This window comes from Rhinolophus ferrumequinum, chromosome 24 (genome assembly GCF_004115265.2).
Source record: "Rhinolophus ferrumequinum isolate MPI-CBG mRhiFer1 chromosome 24, mRhiFer1_v1.p, whole genome shotgun sequence".
Taxonomy (NCBI): Eukaryota; Metazoa; Chordata; class Mammalia; order Chiroptera; family Rhinolophidae; genus Rhinolophus; species Rhinolophus ferrumequinum.
Genome location: NC_046307.1, coordinates 25,586,942 through 25,604,368, shown reverse-complemented (window position 1 = coordinate 25,604,368; position 17,427 = coordinate 25,586,942). Strand labels below are relative to the sequence as shown.

Sequence of the window (17,427 nt, the reverse complement as noted above, 5' to 3'; positions counted from 1 at the left end):
TGCATTTATAAACATGAGAGCTATGTTCAAACCCACAGCAGTCTGATTCCAAAGCCTGTGTTACTGACAGCCCGGCTATTCAGCTACACCCGGGTGATGTACTTACCTGTCATTCTGTTCATGGCTCCCTTCATTAGCCAAGAACATATAATTTATATGTTACTTAAACTGTTCAAACGGTACCCGAACCACTCTCTGATGGCCGAAGGATATTTGTTTCAAAGATAAGACAAAGGTCAATCTCCCTCTAAAATCTCAAGCCACGTAACATTCCACGTGAGTCCAGACAGCTCAAGAATGAGACAAGCCTGGGGAACTCGGGGCGGTCTGGGACTGTGGGGTATACCCGGGACATTCACCTTCTTCACCTGCATACTAACTGCACAGCACACCACAACCATCCAGGACACACACCCACCTCCCAGGACCAACTTCAGCCTGAGGGGAGCAGAATGGGCAGACAGGAAAGGCTGTCAAATACGGCAATTGTAATAATATAATTTATCTCAAAAGAGTGATTATGATTATGTAATTAACACTTTGTATTCAGACATTTTCATCTCTGAGGATCTCGAGAGTCTTACAGATTACTTAAATATAGATCGCATACGTTGCTGGAGACAAAGTCTATAGTTTTAGAAGATAATTAAAATTCCTCCCCCTTTGGAATTAAGAGAATTGCCTATGGGATGAATATTATGCCCACCAGACACATGAATAAATCTAAACCTGGGAACTCTGAACATAGGGCTGGAAAGGACCTTGAAGAGCAATTTGTCCAGGAAAGACAAATAGATATCTAATAAGCATAATACCAATTTTAAACCCCCTGCTCATAGCAGAAATTATTAATCAATTAGAGCCCTCTTCCCCACCAAGCCTGGAGTTGTCCTCATTCTCAATATAGCACTCTAGGCAGCCACCACCTACTAATCAGAGTTGAACCCTATTTGCCATTCTGAAAATTAGTCCATTCTCATCCTTCCAGTGTGACAGAGAGGGGACTGAAGTTCAGAGAGATAAATTAACTTGCTCTAAATTATACAGCGAGCAACACAAAGCTGAGGTTTCCAAATTTTTGCTTTTCTCTTAATCTCCACCCCAACTGTTTGCTCTGTCAAAATATACTTGGTAGATTATGTTTTGCACCAGATTCCTCTTTTTTTTTTTTTTTTTTGTAAGGAGGGCACAGCTCACAGTGGTCCCTGTGGAGACTGAACTGGCAACCTTGGTGCTACTAGCACCACGCTCCAACCAACTGAGCTAACCGACCACCCCGACTCCTCTTTCTTGAATGAGCTGTTTAGAATGCCTCTACCAAAGATTTGCTGAGTGACAATGGGCCTATTGCTTAACCTCCTTCAGTGTCAGGTGGTTTCAAGTTGAAAATGGAGACAGTAATCTGGGTTCATATTCCTGTCTGGCAAGTTGGTTCATACTGGCACGTTGGAATGCTCTTTTGAGAATTGTGAGCTGCAGCTGAAATTTCTAGGACTATAGGGAAAGGATCAGACATTTGGAGAGCACCTTCTTCAGGTTAAGAGACTGTGCTCCTGCTGCAATGCGTTTTTGCTCCACAGAGTATAAAAATGAAGCAAGACATTGGCTGGCTGTGGTGCTCTGGCTATGGTAATGCCACCCAGAAGGAGGTGGCATTTGAGCGAGATTTTGGAGATCAACAGGATTAAATGTTTCTTTTAAGTATAAAAGTAATACATAGTCATTACACAATTATTGGGAAAGACAGAATGTCACGAGGAGAAGGTACTCCTATTTCCTTTACTCATAAACCATGACAACGTTTTATTTAATTTTTCTCTTCTGATATCTTTTTACTTCATGCATAGGTACCATGTTTCCCCGAAAATGACACCTAGCTGAACCATCAGCTCTAATGCATCTTTTGGAGCAAAAATTAATATACGATCCGGTCATTTTTTTTTCGCCTTTCACATGGTGGTTGTTAATCTATGCATGTCATTTTATATTTTGATTTTTAAAAAGTTTTACTATACTATGACAGTGCTCCATAACCCAGTAATTCTACTCCTAAGAACAACCAACAGAAATGCACACATACGTATGTTCATCAAAAGGCATGTGCAAGCAGCACTTTTTGCAATAGTCCAAAACTGGAAACAACCTGAATAGAATGAATAAATACATTGTGGCATATTCACACGAAAAAAATTGAAAACTATACTGTGATGAAAATAAACCACAGCTGCACATAACAATGTGGATGAGTCTTACAAACATAGAGTTGAGCAAAAGCAGCCAGACGCAAAAGAGAACATACTGTATGATCCATTGATGTAAAGTACAAAACCAGGCAACAAACACCAACCATGGCCTAAGACATGAGAACAGTACATACGCTTGGGGCCATGGCTAGTAACTGGAAGGGAGCATGGGGGGATGCATCTGAGTGTAGGTGACACAGTACAACACGGTTTCAACGACACAGGTTTGAACTGCATGGGTTCACTTACACAATATCAATGTTTTTCAATAAATACAGTTGGCTCTTTAGCTCTGCAGGTTTTCCACATCTGTGGATTCAACCCACTGGATGGAAAACAGTATTTTCACATTCCCAACCATGGTTTCCCAACCGTGGTCTAAAAATACTGTTTTGATCCGTGGTTGGTTGAATCCACACGTGCGAAGGGTTGACTATAGTCAAGTTTTGGAGGAGTCAAAAGTTATACGTGGTTTTCAACTGTGCAGAGGTCAGTGCTCCTAACCCCTGCATTGTTCAAGGTCAACCGTACAAGCACTTGGTGAAAATGTATTAAGCTATACATTTGTGAGTTGCATACTTTGTTATATATGTGCTATAGGTTAATAAAACATCAATTATGTAGTTGCAGGAAAATGCATCCATCAGGCAGAGGGGACCAAGAACGTCACTTTGGGCAGAGGGAACAGCAAAACCAAAGTATCAAGAGTGGGAAATGGAAAACAATCCATCCAGCTTGCTTGCAACTTTGGCATTACAATATTTTGTGTAAACTACCACCACAAAACTGAAGGCTTAAAACCAACGACATCTTGCTCATGACTCTGAGTTGGCAATCTGGGCTGGCCTCAGCGAGCTAGTGCTGCTAGTCTCATCTAAGGTCACTCAAGTGGTTGTAGTCATGGAGATTGACTGGGGCTAGATAGTCCAAGATGGCCTGTACTGTTTACACTTTTTTGTCTGCTCTAGGAAAATGGATCTGGGCCCTTTAAATATCTGTTTCTTGTGCCAGCTGGCAGGATGCTCAGTTTTGTCAGTGAGGAAGCTGGAGAGACATTGAAGTAAGAAAGGGCTCATTAGGTTCCTGCAGTGTGTGTGGGTCCCCCATGTCCTGCTCCTGCAGTGGCCAGCTCTCCAGCATCAGGCTCCTGCAGTGCACAGCAGCAAGCAGCACCTGGTAGCCAGCAGGTTCCCCAGGAATCCCTCTCGAGTGATTTTGTAGCAAAGTGTCTCTGGTGAGACGTTGCCCTATAAATGGCTTTCCTGGCACCTGAGAGGGCGTGTTGCCAGCTACTTTCAGAGGATGATTTCTACCAAGGCCACTGGCGTAGTATGGTAACACAGTGACTTCTCTGACATTTAACGGGTCACTGCCATGTCCTCTCCAATGAGATCTGGATCTTAGTCCTGGGGAGGCTTTTCCTTGGGTGCTGTATGTCAGCCTGAGGGATAATGGCTGCTCTTCATATGTGTTATTCCTAGCTTCTTTGGAGTTCTCTTTACTCCTTATTAGTCAGTCCCCTGTTAATCCAACCCAGTTATAATTAATAATTCTTTATATTAAAGGTTTCTTGTTCAAAGTACTGCATGGTTTCTCATGCCTTATTTATCTATCTGGTGGTGGCTGCTGGCTATCGGCTGTGCCTTTCCCTCCATATGTCTCCAGCAGGATAGGCTCAGTGTTTTACATGCCAGCTGCATTCCATAGGGGTGAACGCTGAAAACGCAAGGCCTCTTGAGGCTAAGGCTTGGATGTCCCATAACATTACTTCAACTGATATCTATTAGTCAACGTAAGCCACAGGGCAAGCCCAGATTCAAAGAGAGGAAAAATAAACTCTATCTCTTGATTTGAGGAGTGGCAAAGTCACACTGCATGGGCATGGGGACAGGAATGGGAGGAACTATTGCAGCTGTCATTGCAAATTATCTACCACAGACCCACTGCATCAGATATAGTAGAATAAATACTTTTTGAAAGTAGATTCCTTGACTCTACTCCAGAGCTGCTAAATCCAAGTATCTGGGGTAGGATCTGGGAATCTAAATTTTAACACTTCTCCGTTTCCTACCCCAGCCCAGATGATTCATACTCATTAAAACTTGAGAACCATTAATCTATGTTCACATAATATTTATTCACATCTGTCACTTTCAAGATACCATTCTATTGCCTTCTGGCTTTCATTATTTCTGTTGAGCACCTGTCAGTTTTATTATTGCTGCCTTAAGATTTTCCCCTTATCTTAGTTTTCAGCAGTTATACCACTGTCGGCCTAGTTCAGTTTTCTCTTTATTTATTCTGGTTAGGGTTTAAAGTGATTCTTAAATCTGTGGCTTAATGTCTTTCATAAGCTTTAGAAAAGTATTGACCACCATCAAATGTGCTTCTGGTATTGCTTCATTTCTCTAGTCTCTCTTCTCGTCTTCCTTCTCCTCCCTCTTCCTTGCCCTACTTTTGCATCTTCTTCTTCTCCTTTTCCTCCTCCTTCTCCTCTCTCTCTCTTCAATTATACATATTTAGACATATACACCATGTTCCATGTGACTCTTCTGTATTATATGTGCTGTAGTCTGGGTACTTCCTACTGACTTGTCTTTCAGTTCACTAATTTATCTTTAGCTGTGCTAATATACTATACTGTTATATCCATATATTGAGTTCTTAATTTCAGGATTAGAATTTTCATTTGATTCACCTTGATAGATTTTAGTTCTCTGCTCAAATTCTCTATTTGGTCACATAATTTCTCGTATATATTAATCGCATATGTTTTAAAATCTATGTCTTATAATATCAACATCTGGATCTTCCGTGAGCCTATTTCTATTGTCTATTTTTTCTCTTGGTTTTCAGCCATTTGGTCTTGTCTACTGAGATGTCCGGGTAAATTTTGATTGAATGACAGATATTGTGTATGAAAAAAATTGTAGAAAAATTTGAAGCCTGGAATGGTATTACCTTTCTTCAGAGAGATTTTTACTTTTGCTTTGGGCAGGCATTTAAACCTAGGTCCTAAAGGAATTGAATTGATTAGATGACAGTCTTCAATTTTGTTGGAGTTGGTCTATTTCTAATTCACTGCTACTCCTAGGGTGTAGTTCTTTTGGGGTTTCATTTGAAAGCCTGAGTTTTATTAGGGACACTCCTGTGGACCCTGAAATCCAATTTTTATACACCAGTTTTATAATACCTCCAGATGCTCTGCTCAGTTTCTTAGCTATCTCTGGAGAAACAGCATATACCTTGAAAGGAAGAATGGCAGTTGAATATGGGGCTTACCTCTCTGCATTTCCCTTAGCTCTGGAATTTTGTCCCCTCAGGTCCTTATTGCTTTGGTAGTTCTCTAATGCTTTGAAACACACACACACACACACACACACACACACACACACTTATTCTGTTCAGCATTCAGCTCTTGTAACAATTCTCAGTGGGAGGGTGGTCTTCAACAAGCTAGTCCATAATTATTGGGGGAAAAAAACCTTGCTCACCTAATATTTATATTATATTTTTCAGCAGGCCGGAACCATGCCTTGGTCCTCTCCGTAGTACTAGGGCTTCCCTTGCTTTAAGTTCTTAATAGACATCATTTGAATAAATGGATAACAGTTTGTAAATTGCTTTCACTTTCATAATTTAAAAGTACGGGCAGAGAAGGCATTACCTTTCTATAGTCCTAGATATTGGACCCACAGAAGACTTGCCCAAAGATTCCCTACATTGGCCGACCTGGGCTTGAATCCAGAACCAGGAACAGTCGTTTTCCCCACTCTGCCAGATTGCACTGTAACGTGGGCTTGGGTGTTAGGAAACCTGAGTTTAAATCCCAGATCTGCCACTTACCAACTATATGGCCTTGGACAAGTTACATGAACTCTCAGACTTTTAGATTCCTCATCTGGTAAAGTGGAGATGATAATAAGAGGAGCCAGTCAAGACAGTGCTGTTGTAAAGATTAAAGTGAGCCAATGCGTATAAAGTACTTGGCAGAGCCACTGGATCTGTAAATAGGAGCTATTATTTAAGGGAGGATCAGCCTGGTGAACAAGGTGCCTTATTTCTATGAGCTTCAGAAGTAGTACAGCAACCAATGAAGTCATCACCTTTCCCTCCCAGAGGGCTCCTGGAGGATCGTGTTTCTCTTCATGCAAAATACCCACCCCAAATCCTGCTGATTATCTCACACCTGGGAAGGCAAAGGTGGGGGAGAGTAGTCCTTACTTTTAAGGGTCTTCAGGATCCTACTGTCTGCTTCCCTCCTGCTGAAAGCCTCCCTACAGCCTGGTAGTCTGGAGCAGATGGAGAATCAGCAGCCTTGATGTCAGAAAAGCAGGGCTGAAAGACCCCAAATCTTTCTCTCCCACTAGTCCCCAAACAAGTCCATATGGCAGAGTAACTTAGAGAACAAAATCCAGAGAAAGACAGACTTGGCTTCAAATCCTAGCTCCACCACTTCGTAGTTATGGAGTCTTGGTCAAATCCCTTAATTTCTCTGACTCAGTTTCCCCATCTGTATAATGGAGTTGATAACAGTATGTACTTACAGAACTGTTGGAAAGATTAAATGAGGCACGATAAATAATACCTCTTACTTTTCCTCATGTTATTTCCCCCCTAGAATATACAATTCAGAAGGAAATAGGACAGCTAAAATTAGAACCCGTGTCATCAAACACGCCGTCTCTCCACCTCTGTCCACACCACCCCTAAAATTACTTGTGCTTTGGAGTTAAGGCAGTGCTTCCCAATGTTTCCCATCATAGTACATTACACGTATGGCATTTGATACAATCTGGGCTAATCTAATAAGGCTATTTGAAGCCTGAAGGTCACTGTCCCATCAGAGCTGGGGGCTCTGGCTTCCCCGGGCCCCACCTGGACACTTGAGACCTGAGGGCTCTATACCTCAGCACACTTGTACTGTCACTGTCCCCCAGCTGGGGACCTTTGCGTTAAGGTGTTGACAAGCCCTGGTAAGAGCCATCATTGCGTTGCCCAGAGTGACACATTAACTTATTGTTGGTAAATCAGTATTAGAACAGTAATTCAGTCTCCTGGTGGGAGTCCAGGGGCCAGAGCCCAGAACATGGAAATTGGGAAGAAAATCAGATGTCGGCTCCAGGCTCTGACTCACACTCGTGTGACCTTGGGCAAGTCATTCCCCTTTTCTGGGCTTTACTTTTCTGTCTGAAGCAGAAAGGAATTTGACTAAAAGAAAGGTCTGCATGGTCCCTTCCAGCTCTGATATTCTAAGAATCAGGGATTCTATGAATTCCTCATTGCTCAGCTGTATTCTGTTCTTCGTGACCTGGTTCCTGTCTCTGGTTCAGATAAATGTACCAAATGGTAGGCTCTCCCCAACCATGCCGGTCCTCCCAGCTCTTTCCATTCCTGACTGGTCTCTGAAAGTAGCCTCTGTCTGGCTCAGACAGAGGGCAGAGTCACACCTGTGCCCCGCCCCCATCAACAGAATCCCTGAGTCCTCTGCCTGTCCAGCTCCCCACGGCCCACCCTGTCAGCCTCTGGGAGAGAAGCACTCCGAGTTTCCCACAGCTCCCAGGGCTTGCACTATTGTCTGGGTTCATGTAGAAGGCAGGCGGGACTCTAGAAATAGGACTGTAGCAACCTCCCTGCAGGAGGAGGGAGGGAGGCTAGAGGCAGAGCCCCAGGAGTCTGGGTTGCCATGCTCCGGAGGCTGGACCTGGCCTTGTAGGCAGTGAGGAGACACAACGGGCCTTGAAGCAGAAGGACATGGTCAGAATTTACGGTCAGCCAGTGGTTGGGCTCCATGGAATTGGACTGGAGCAGAGAAAGAGAGATTGGGGCTGTTAAAGAAGCACAGGCCAGGGACATGACATGGCAGTAGGGACAGCAAAGAGGGAAAACTTAGGAGGTCAGCTGGCAGACTGGGTGACTGGCTGGCTGTTCAACTACAAATCTGACCGCATCATTGTGCTCGGTGACTGGATTATACTGTCACAAGACAAGGGGACTGTGGGGTTTGTCGGTATGGGGAGAAAGGGTCTCAGGCTGAGACAAATACATTAAAACCTCTTCAAGGGTTCTTTATACTCCTTACAACGCTCTCTTATTTGGACCTTTCAACGCCCGTATATTATTGTCTCTGTTTAGCAGATGAGAGACTCCTCGAGATAGTGGCAGAACTAAGACCTCGAATTCAGGTCTCCTGACTCTTGGCCCCGGGCTTGCCACAGAAGACTGCTTCCCTGAATCGTTGGCAGGCAGCGGGAGCAGGAAGTTCGCTTCCCACAGCCTCCCCGGCCTCCACAACCCCAGCCCTGCCACCAAATGGCAGCGCGCCTCCAGTACCTGTCACTGCTTTCTGTCTTGGCTTTGCTTTCTGTCCTATGAAGGGGGGGCGGGGGAAAGAGGGCCCTGTGAAGGTTTCTGACATTCTGACACAAATGAGTGATTCCTTTTCTTCAAAGGAATCTTATGCAAACCACAAAAATGAACTTAAGTAGAAAAGAATCTGCTCAGGCTGAGGGAGAGGGGTAGACACAGAGGTATGTGTTTGGACAGTTGTCTCACTTGCCTCTACCATGTGGCAGCCCTTCATGACACTTCCAGAATCCCTGGGGTCCCATGGGACACAGTTTGCAAACCCCTGGACTAGCGGACTCCAGCTTGAACATCCTAGAATGAGGGACTCTCAGCCTTCAGCCGCAGATAGAATTAAGGAACTTGGGTAGAAAAAACCCGCACCTTTATTTTCACTAACGTCTAACGCAAATTAAATAGTGTATTCCATTACAAAAGTAGGCAATGAACACAATAATATTGACAGTTCCTGTGACTCACCAAGAGAAGTCACAGATATTTTCATAGCAATATTACAGTAGTTGTAGATCTCTCAAAATATAATTTATGCTCCTCATTACTTTAAAATTACAAGTTATTATACCGTGTTTCCCTGAAAATAAGACCTAGCCGGACAATCAGCTCTAATGAGTCTTTTGGGGCAAAAATTAATATAAGACCTGGTCTTATTCTACTATAATATAAGACCAGGTCTTAATATAATATAATATAATATAATATAATATAATATAATATAATATAATATAATATAATATAATATAATATAATATTATAATATCGGATCTTATATTAGTTTTTGCTCCAAAAGATCCATTAGAGCTGATTGTCTGGCTAGGTCTTATTTTCAGGGAAACGGTATCTGCTGACAGATCTCTTTTGTACTGTATTGATAAGGAAGTACATATTAGTTGATCACAAACATGTTTTAGTATCTTGATAACTGCATTTCAGTGTGATTGGTTTCATTGGAGTCCTATGTGTTTTATTTTATGCACTAAAAAACATCCTCAGAAGGGGTCCATAGGCTTCACCACATTGCCAGGGGAGTCCACGGCAGCAGTAAGGTTAAGAACCCTGCCCTAGGACTTCTCTTCCAGAACAGAGAGGGCTGGGGAGTTTGTTGAATCTGCCAAAAGAAGGTATGTAGGGCCTAGGATCCCTGGGGGCCCCATGCTCTGACGTGCACTCTCTGAGTCTGAGGAAAATGAGACAGGAAACTGGGGCAGGAGCAAAGGGACTCTAATAAGTGGAGCAGAAGCCATAGGCCAGGCTGGCAGGGCTCAGTCTAGTGGGACAGAACTGAATTCCTTAGCCCCAGCCCCAGCCAGACTTCTTGGGGCACCCAGGACTCCTGAGTCCTAGCCTTACTTCTGTCATCTCTCTTCCCATTCTCAGTTTCCTTCTCTGAGCTACTATAGTGGAAGCAACAGTGGCTTTAAGATCAGGAAAGACCCTGCTTCTGGATCCGATTCTGCCTTGCCTTGCTGAGTGACTGGGTGAGTCGTCTCCCTTTCCCAGGCCAGTTTTCCTTTCTGTACAGTGTCTGGCATGTGTACGCCCCTTGCCGTGCCCTCAGTAGACACTGATGATAGCTCTCAGCATATGATCACTCCATACCCCCCTGCAGCTTCAGAAGCCTTTTCAACACTCTACCAACTGATGGGAATTGGCAAGTGAAATGAAACGTCTTTTCTGTTACTGAACTAGAGGATCTACACCTAAGACATCACCCACATTTCCATCTCTCCAATTCCAGGGCTTTAAAGATCTAATCTCAGAAATCCAAGTAAGATACTAGGTAGATGTGAAGACCTACAGAGCATGGCTATTTCTGTCCTGTGTACGTGTCTGTGTGTGTGTGTGTGTGTGTGTGTGTGTGTGTGTATGTGTGTGTAACAGAGAAAAGAGAGAACATTCTCAGGTAGGCCACAGATTTTCTCTCGTGTACCCTACAGCAAAAACGGGGCCAGAGAGGACCCTCAGGTGCCGAAATCTCAATCAGCAGAGGCACGAGCAAGTCAGACTCTTTGACCAAAGTGTTGGAAATGCACATCACACCAGACCCGCCCTGTCCCCAAGTGTCTCATGTCACAGGGACATCAGACAGGCAATGCAGTGGAATGATGGTGACAATGAGGGAATAACACTGGCCAGTTCCTGGTGTCATTCACACAGACTCTGATCACACACAGCCAGGTGGCCAAGATACAGATGTGTTGGACACTGGTGGCTTCTCCCCTACACAGCACAGAAAGCCACTTAGGAAGTTATTTCAGACTGGGCATGAGCTACAGGTAAAGCCCAGAAAGATGCCATGCTTTACCTAATGGTACAGCCAGTTCAAGCCAGGTCAAACCAGTTCAAACCCAGGTCTCCACAGGCCTGCAGGGCCAGACTGGAATAAACCACAAGTGGGCTGGGGGAAAATAGTAGGGAGTGGTGGAGACTGTGGCAGACTAGAGGTCACATGTCTTGTTCAAAGGCAGCAGCCGATCATCAGCTCAAGTTGTGTTCACATACGAGAACGTGGACCTGTAGTGTCACATCTTCCTTCTGATTTTAAAAGAGAAGTCAGAATCTAGATTTTTATACTAAAAAGCCCCATTTTCAAATGTTGGCATCTAAATTTTTTAAATGTTCAAACAAAACACTGTGTAGGCCAAACAACACACATCTGGGGACTTTAGTATTTGGCCTGAATTTCAATGTCTGGTGGGATAGGTAAGAGTCCAGGCTCTAGATTTACACATACAAAGATCTGAATCCCAGTTATGCCACTTGTTAGTGGAGCAATCTTACTCAAGATCTATAGCCTCTTTAAGCCTCAGTGTTCCCATCTATAAAATGGGAATACCATGATGATCTACTGTGAGGATTCAATGAGGTAATGAATTTAAAACACCTCGCACAATTGTTAGCCCCTAAAGGTGCTCAATAAATGTAGTTCCTCCACCAAAATGCCTCTAAGCTTCATGGTGATTGGATGAACTATCAGCGCCCATGCACCCTAGTCCATCCACCTCAAACTTATTTTTTTCCCAAGGTTTGGGTGCTCTGTGATGACAGAACTTTTAACTCAGACATCCGAGGCCCTCAAACATGCTCTCACACAGCCTGCACACACACCCTTGGGAGGCTTTTGAGATGCCAAGGCTGGTTACCAAGGAAAGATGTTTGGGAGGCTTCCCTGGGGGGCAACTGCAACCTTCCAGGGCTGGTTTGAGGAGAGGCCTGCCCCAGAGCACCGGGCGGGCTAACATGGCCTCTTGGGGGCCTTCACAGCCTTAGAAGTTTTCAACTTCAATTTTGTTCGTGCTGTGTACATGCACACACACTCACAGGCACCATCTGCCCAAAGCCCTGGGCAAGAGAGGCTGCCTTTCCTGTTCCTGGAAAACGTCTGTTCTAGCTCTCGTCCCCTCTCATTCTCCTGTAGCCCTGCTGGGTGGGGAGGGGACTCACTGTCACAGTCCTGGGCAGCACCCCTGAGATTTATTTGCTCAGCAGGGAGCTGCGGGAGAGGGGAGAACAGGGCGAGGGAACTCAAATAACTGAATGAAGTGGGCTCCATACCTCGGCAAGCCCCTGGAAGCAAATGGCAGCAACAGCCTCGTGCGCTTGAGGGGCTACACTGGTTACATAGCACTGGTTACACAGTGTCTCCCTGGAGCCTCCTGCGGCCCTAAATGGTGGCAGGGGTGTAAGCGGCCCCATTTTATAGATGGGGAAACTGACCCAAGTGTCTTGCTCTGAAATCTGTGTCTCCACCCCACTCGAGTCTCCAAGGATCAGGAACCATCCAGGTCTGGGAATCTATAGCGCAACATGTATGTAGGTTCTGAGTTCCTATCCTAAGCCGAACCCCAGCTTAACAACAACGTCAAGGGTTACCACTTGGCCAGCACTTTTGACGTTCCCCCCACCCCACTGTAGAATGTAGAGGACACTGGGGCACAGAAAAGTGACTGACACCCAAGGTCATCAGTATGTCTTACAGCCTGTATTTGACCCCAATATTGTCTGACTCCAAAGTGCACCCTTGAAGCACATTATACTTCCCCCTGCGTTAGGGCAGCATTCCAGGCCTGGGTTTCAGTTCCAGGAGTCATCAGAAAATACTGTTACTCAGTGAGCTGTTTCCCCTTGCTCTTTGTTTATATGAGTCTACATTTCAAAAAGTCCCAATAAATGGTATTTTTAAAAAGTAAAACACTTAAACAACAAGCAACCATGATTCCATCACAATTGGAATAATTTCTTATCATGGAGGTCGCATTTTGTAAAACGATTATTCTGTCGACCCAAAATGCATGTTTGTGGGTGTTTTTAAGCTTTGAATGTGGGATGTATCTTAAAATCTGTGGAATCTAAGCTTCCATGAAATACACTATTTAATTTAGCCATAAGAATAATTTTGGTAGGCAAGCATTGCTAAGATTACCATCTCCGTTTTACAGCTGGGAAAACTGAGGTTCAAAGAAGTTCAACAACTTGCCTGAGGTCACAGAGCTAGTCAGTGCAAATTAGCCCTGTCTCCTGATGTCCCAGCACAAGCTGTGAGGCCTGTGTATGTTCCTGGCCTCCAGGTCCTGCGCTCACACCTACCTGTTCCCAGCAGCCCGCGGCCAACCCCGAGCAGAGGCCTGAGGAAGGCCACAGACCCTCCCTCCAGGCTCCCCAGCCTCAGCCAGAGTGGGGAGGAACCCAGCGTGGAGACTCCTGGGCACCATCCAGCTCCATACAAAAAGTTTTCAGGCCAAAAGCTCCCACTTTCCAGAACACATCCCATGTGTGAGGCAACATGGTGAGGCCAAAGCTGGGCTCGGGGTGTGAAGGTAGCAAGCTAGATTTAGGGGGTCCCCACTTAGGGTCCCCGTTCTCTGGAAATTACCCACAAGTGCTCTATTTCTCATATTTCAAAATGCCAAATGACAATCAAATATTGACTCTAGATAAGATCTCACAGACAGATGAAAACACCACATTTCTTTGCTTTTGGTTAAGTTTACATCAGCTCAGTGCTATCACCACAATTTGTTTCTGCCGACCAGAAACCACTGATTGGTTAGCATACGGCCTCAATTAACATACGGGGAGAGGGAAGGAGGCAAAAGAAAAAGGGTGGGGGGAACATACAAGGGGAAAAACCAATTAATGATTTACTACGTAACATGTACAGCTTGGCAGGCCAAAATCTTTCAAAATAAGGGGGTGTGACAGGAAAATAATAAAAGGGAAAGCTGACGTGGAAGTTTGAGCTCCTTATTTTTCCAGATGGGGAACATGAGGCTCAGAGAGCCAGAGTGACTTTCTCAAGGTCACACAGCAGGGCTTGAACCAGCACCCACGGTTTCTGCCCCTCGGGAGAGGCATCTGCCCACCACACCCTCCTGTGCGGAGGTTCAAGAAGCCAGAGCATCAAGACTCACCAGGGTTGCTGAAGGGGGTCAGGACAGGGCATGGCTTCCTGGTACCTGTGGGCTCCTTCTTGGCGGGCAGCTGCCAAGGCCACGCTGTCTTTCCTCCCTGGGTGTCTGCCAGGGCAGCTAGGCCTGGAGCCTCCTGGAAAGCTGTCTCTGGACAAGGTGAAGGAGGCCTCTCTGAAGAAAACACCCTGTAAGACCTGGAGTGAGCAGGCCCTGAGGTCACGGTGTGGCCATGGAGGGCTTAGTTATTCAGCTTGCACAGCTGCCTCCTGGCATCCACCAGGGAGCTCTCCGGGTCACACGGCTGGTTTTCTTGCCAGATGCTGGGTGCCTTTAAGAGAATGATCACAGTTCATTGGCTGAGCCAAGCTCCCCCTACCTCTCTACCTGAGCAGGTGAGAGCAGCTCGGCTAGGGGCAGGCTGAGGACTTCGGTGAATAAACAAACCATGGCAGTCAGCTGGCTCTCCCCTCCTCCACGCCCTGGTCCTCTGGCTTACTTGCTCACCCCTACTCCCAACCCCAGAGAAGACCTGGGGGTAAAGAAAAGGCAAACCATTCTGCAAAGTGCCTAGTGCTGTTCAGTTCACAAAGCTTCATTATCTCAGAGTAACCCTAGACCAGAGTTATTAGTATGTCTTCTCTTTTGGATGGAGAAACTGTCCTTGCAGGGGTAAAACAACGTGCCCAGTTCATACAGTTCTAGGAAGAAAGGTGGACAGAGTAGAATGGTATGAAATTGGAACCCGAGTCTCCTGCTTTTGACTTCCCATACAGTGTTACTGGACCACACCACTTCCCTCTCTGTGAAGCCTTTGGCAGTCCTTCAGTCTCAGTTTCCACATCTGTAGAGGGGTGCAATCATGCTTGTATGTGAGCCTACACTCATGGTATTGAGTGTGTCTTGTTGGATTTAGAGCTAAAAGGGACTTTGGAAATGATCTAGTCCATCCATTTATTTAGCAGGCGTTGTTATTCAGTGACTATTATGTGCCAGGCCTGTATTGGGTCCTAGGGATACAACAGCGAACAAGAAAGTTAAAGACCCTACTCTTACTGGCTTTGCATTCTGGAGGGAGGGGAGATAGCCATAAACAAGTAAACAGATTAGACAGCTAATAGTACTATGAAAAAATGAAATAGGCCGATATGATAAGGTAACGGGGAGGGCGTCTATTTTAGATTATGTGGTCAGGGAGGCTGTCTCTGAGGAGGTGATACGGCAGCTGAGAAGTGAATCATGACAAGTAATTAAATCCTGACAAGAAACCAGTCATTGGAAGAACTGGAGCAAGAGTGTTTCAGGTACCAGGAACTGCAAGTGCAGAGGCCCTGAGGCAGAAAGAAAGCTACTGAGGCTACAGTATAGTCCATTCCCTGCACCCCTTTTTTAATAGATAAAGAAGTAATTCAGAGAGACGACTTCACTCACACAAGATCCTCTCTTGCAAATTTCTCCTTCCTTTCTTTATCCTCATAGCACATTAGGGACGGAAACTTGAAGCCAGGAGCTCACCAGCATACTTGGTTACCAACCCAACAATCATTCCACGAGCCTACACTGACATAACCTCGTATTTCTTCACTCTATAGACAAGCGTAAACTCCCAGAGGGTAAGGACTATGATTTTAAGAGTTTATCATGCTGAAGAACAAAATTCTGACCAACAAAATAGAGTATTAAAAATCCAGCAGTGGGGCAGCCATTGGCTCAGTTGGTTAGAGCACAGTGCTCATAACCTCCAGGTTGCTGGTTCGATTCCTACATGGGCCACTGTGAGCTGCGCCCTCCACAACTAGATTGAAAACAACGACTTGACTGGAGCTGATGGGTCCTGGAAAAATACACTGTTCCCCAATATTCCCCAATAAAAATTAAAAAAAGAAAAAAAAACTCTAGCAGTAACGCAAACTGCCATGCAGTCACATGAAGTCAGCACAGACCCTTCCTGCTAAGTTCCTTTCCACTTTCATTTTCAGAAGTTTTTACTCTGATTTTTTAAAAGGGCAGCCTGTTTTCAGTCATCAGAGTGTTAGAGGCAGCATTGGGATCATTATTTTGAAACTGTTGGATAGGTAGGGTGGGATAAAGCAAATGAGTTATTATGTTGGTAGTGCTGGGTATGAGAGAACTGAGGTACAGATGAAAGACGAGAGGACTTAAGTAAAAACATTATAACTCTGGATTTGAATAGGAAGTTTCAGAATGAATTTTTTTTATGTAGCTGACCTGAAAACAAACAAACCATACTTGCCTACTGATCAAAATAATGATCAACATTTTAGTGAGTACCTTTAATGCCCAGACTGTGGTATCTAAACACTACTTCCCACTTAAAGGAACCAGGGTTCCTTGAAAAAATAAATAGCTAAATCTGGATTTAGGGCAGAAACTGTACAGCGTGTACTTAGATTATCTTTCAATGCCGCAAACCAAGGAAGCCAGAGCTGTGGCAAAAGGACTCAGGACACAACCCGAACAGACCCATTGGCCAAAGTCAGGATAATTTGAGAATCAGTAAAGAAAATAACGAATGAGTTGAAAAACACCAAATACATTTAAACACATGAGTTCAAAATGATATTTTAAAACTAAACAACAAAACCTCAGTGATCGTCTTTGGATGATATTAGGAAATCAACTCATTATTTTGAAAACTGGTAAGTAAAGGGAAACAATTGAGCATTTATTCTGTCTTTCCTGTAAAAACTGTGCCTCTGGCAACCAATGGACGAGAGGAAGCTGCACTTCACCACATAAGCATTCCAACAGATGAAATGAAATGGGAATGAAGGATTAACTCAAAATATTGCCATTTTGCAACTCCTTTTGAATTGGCCGATCAAACAGACATTACAAAGAGAGAAACTAGACAAAATGGGCCTCTTGCTGGAATTAAACACCACCTCCTATGAAGAAATCATGTCCCCCAAATCAAGCAGGAATCTGTTCGTGCCTTCAGAGCAGTGATGGACAAACTTTTGCACTAATGACCAGATAATAAATATTTTAAACTTTGCAGTCTCTGTTGCGACTATTCAACTCTGATGTTGTAGCACAAACAGCAGCCATACACAATAGCTAAACAAATAGGCATGGCTGTGTTCCAATAACATCCTATTTACAAAAAAGAGTGGGGACTAGATTTGGCCCATGGACCATAGTTCGCCAACCTCTGTTCTTGATCTCACTACCAGTTCTCAGGAAATACTAAAACTAAGGAACACATGAAATAACACCCCGGGGATGAAATAAGCAAAAGCCAAACTGGGGAGAGTCTAACAGGAAAACCAACCTGATTTCTCTAGCAAATGAATGTCAAGATATTAAAAAAGGGGGGGGTGTAGATTAAAAGACACCTAAGAAATATTGACCAATCACAATATACGGACCTTTTTGAATTCTAATTCAAA

The 17,427-nt window shown here is 44.5% G+C and overlaps 1 protein-coding gene across 1 annotated transcript in view; it reads right to left on the bottom strand.

Annotated features, from left to right (window-relative positions):
• LARP1 (La ribonucleoprotein 1, translational regulator) overlaps positions 1–14,311 on the bottom strand; it is an 83,713-nt gene extending 69,402 nt beyond the window's left edge. The window contains exon 1 of the mRNA XM_033096583.1: positions 14,018–14,311. The gene's annotated coding sequence lies outside the window, so the exon portion shown is untranslated. The remainder of the gene's footprint in view (positions 1–14,017) is intronic.
• Positions 14,312–17,427: the final 3,116 nt, after the last annotated feature.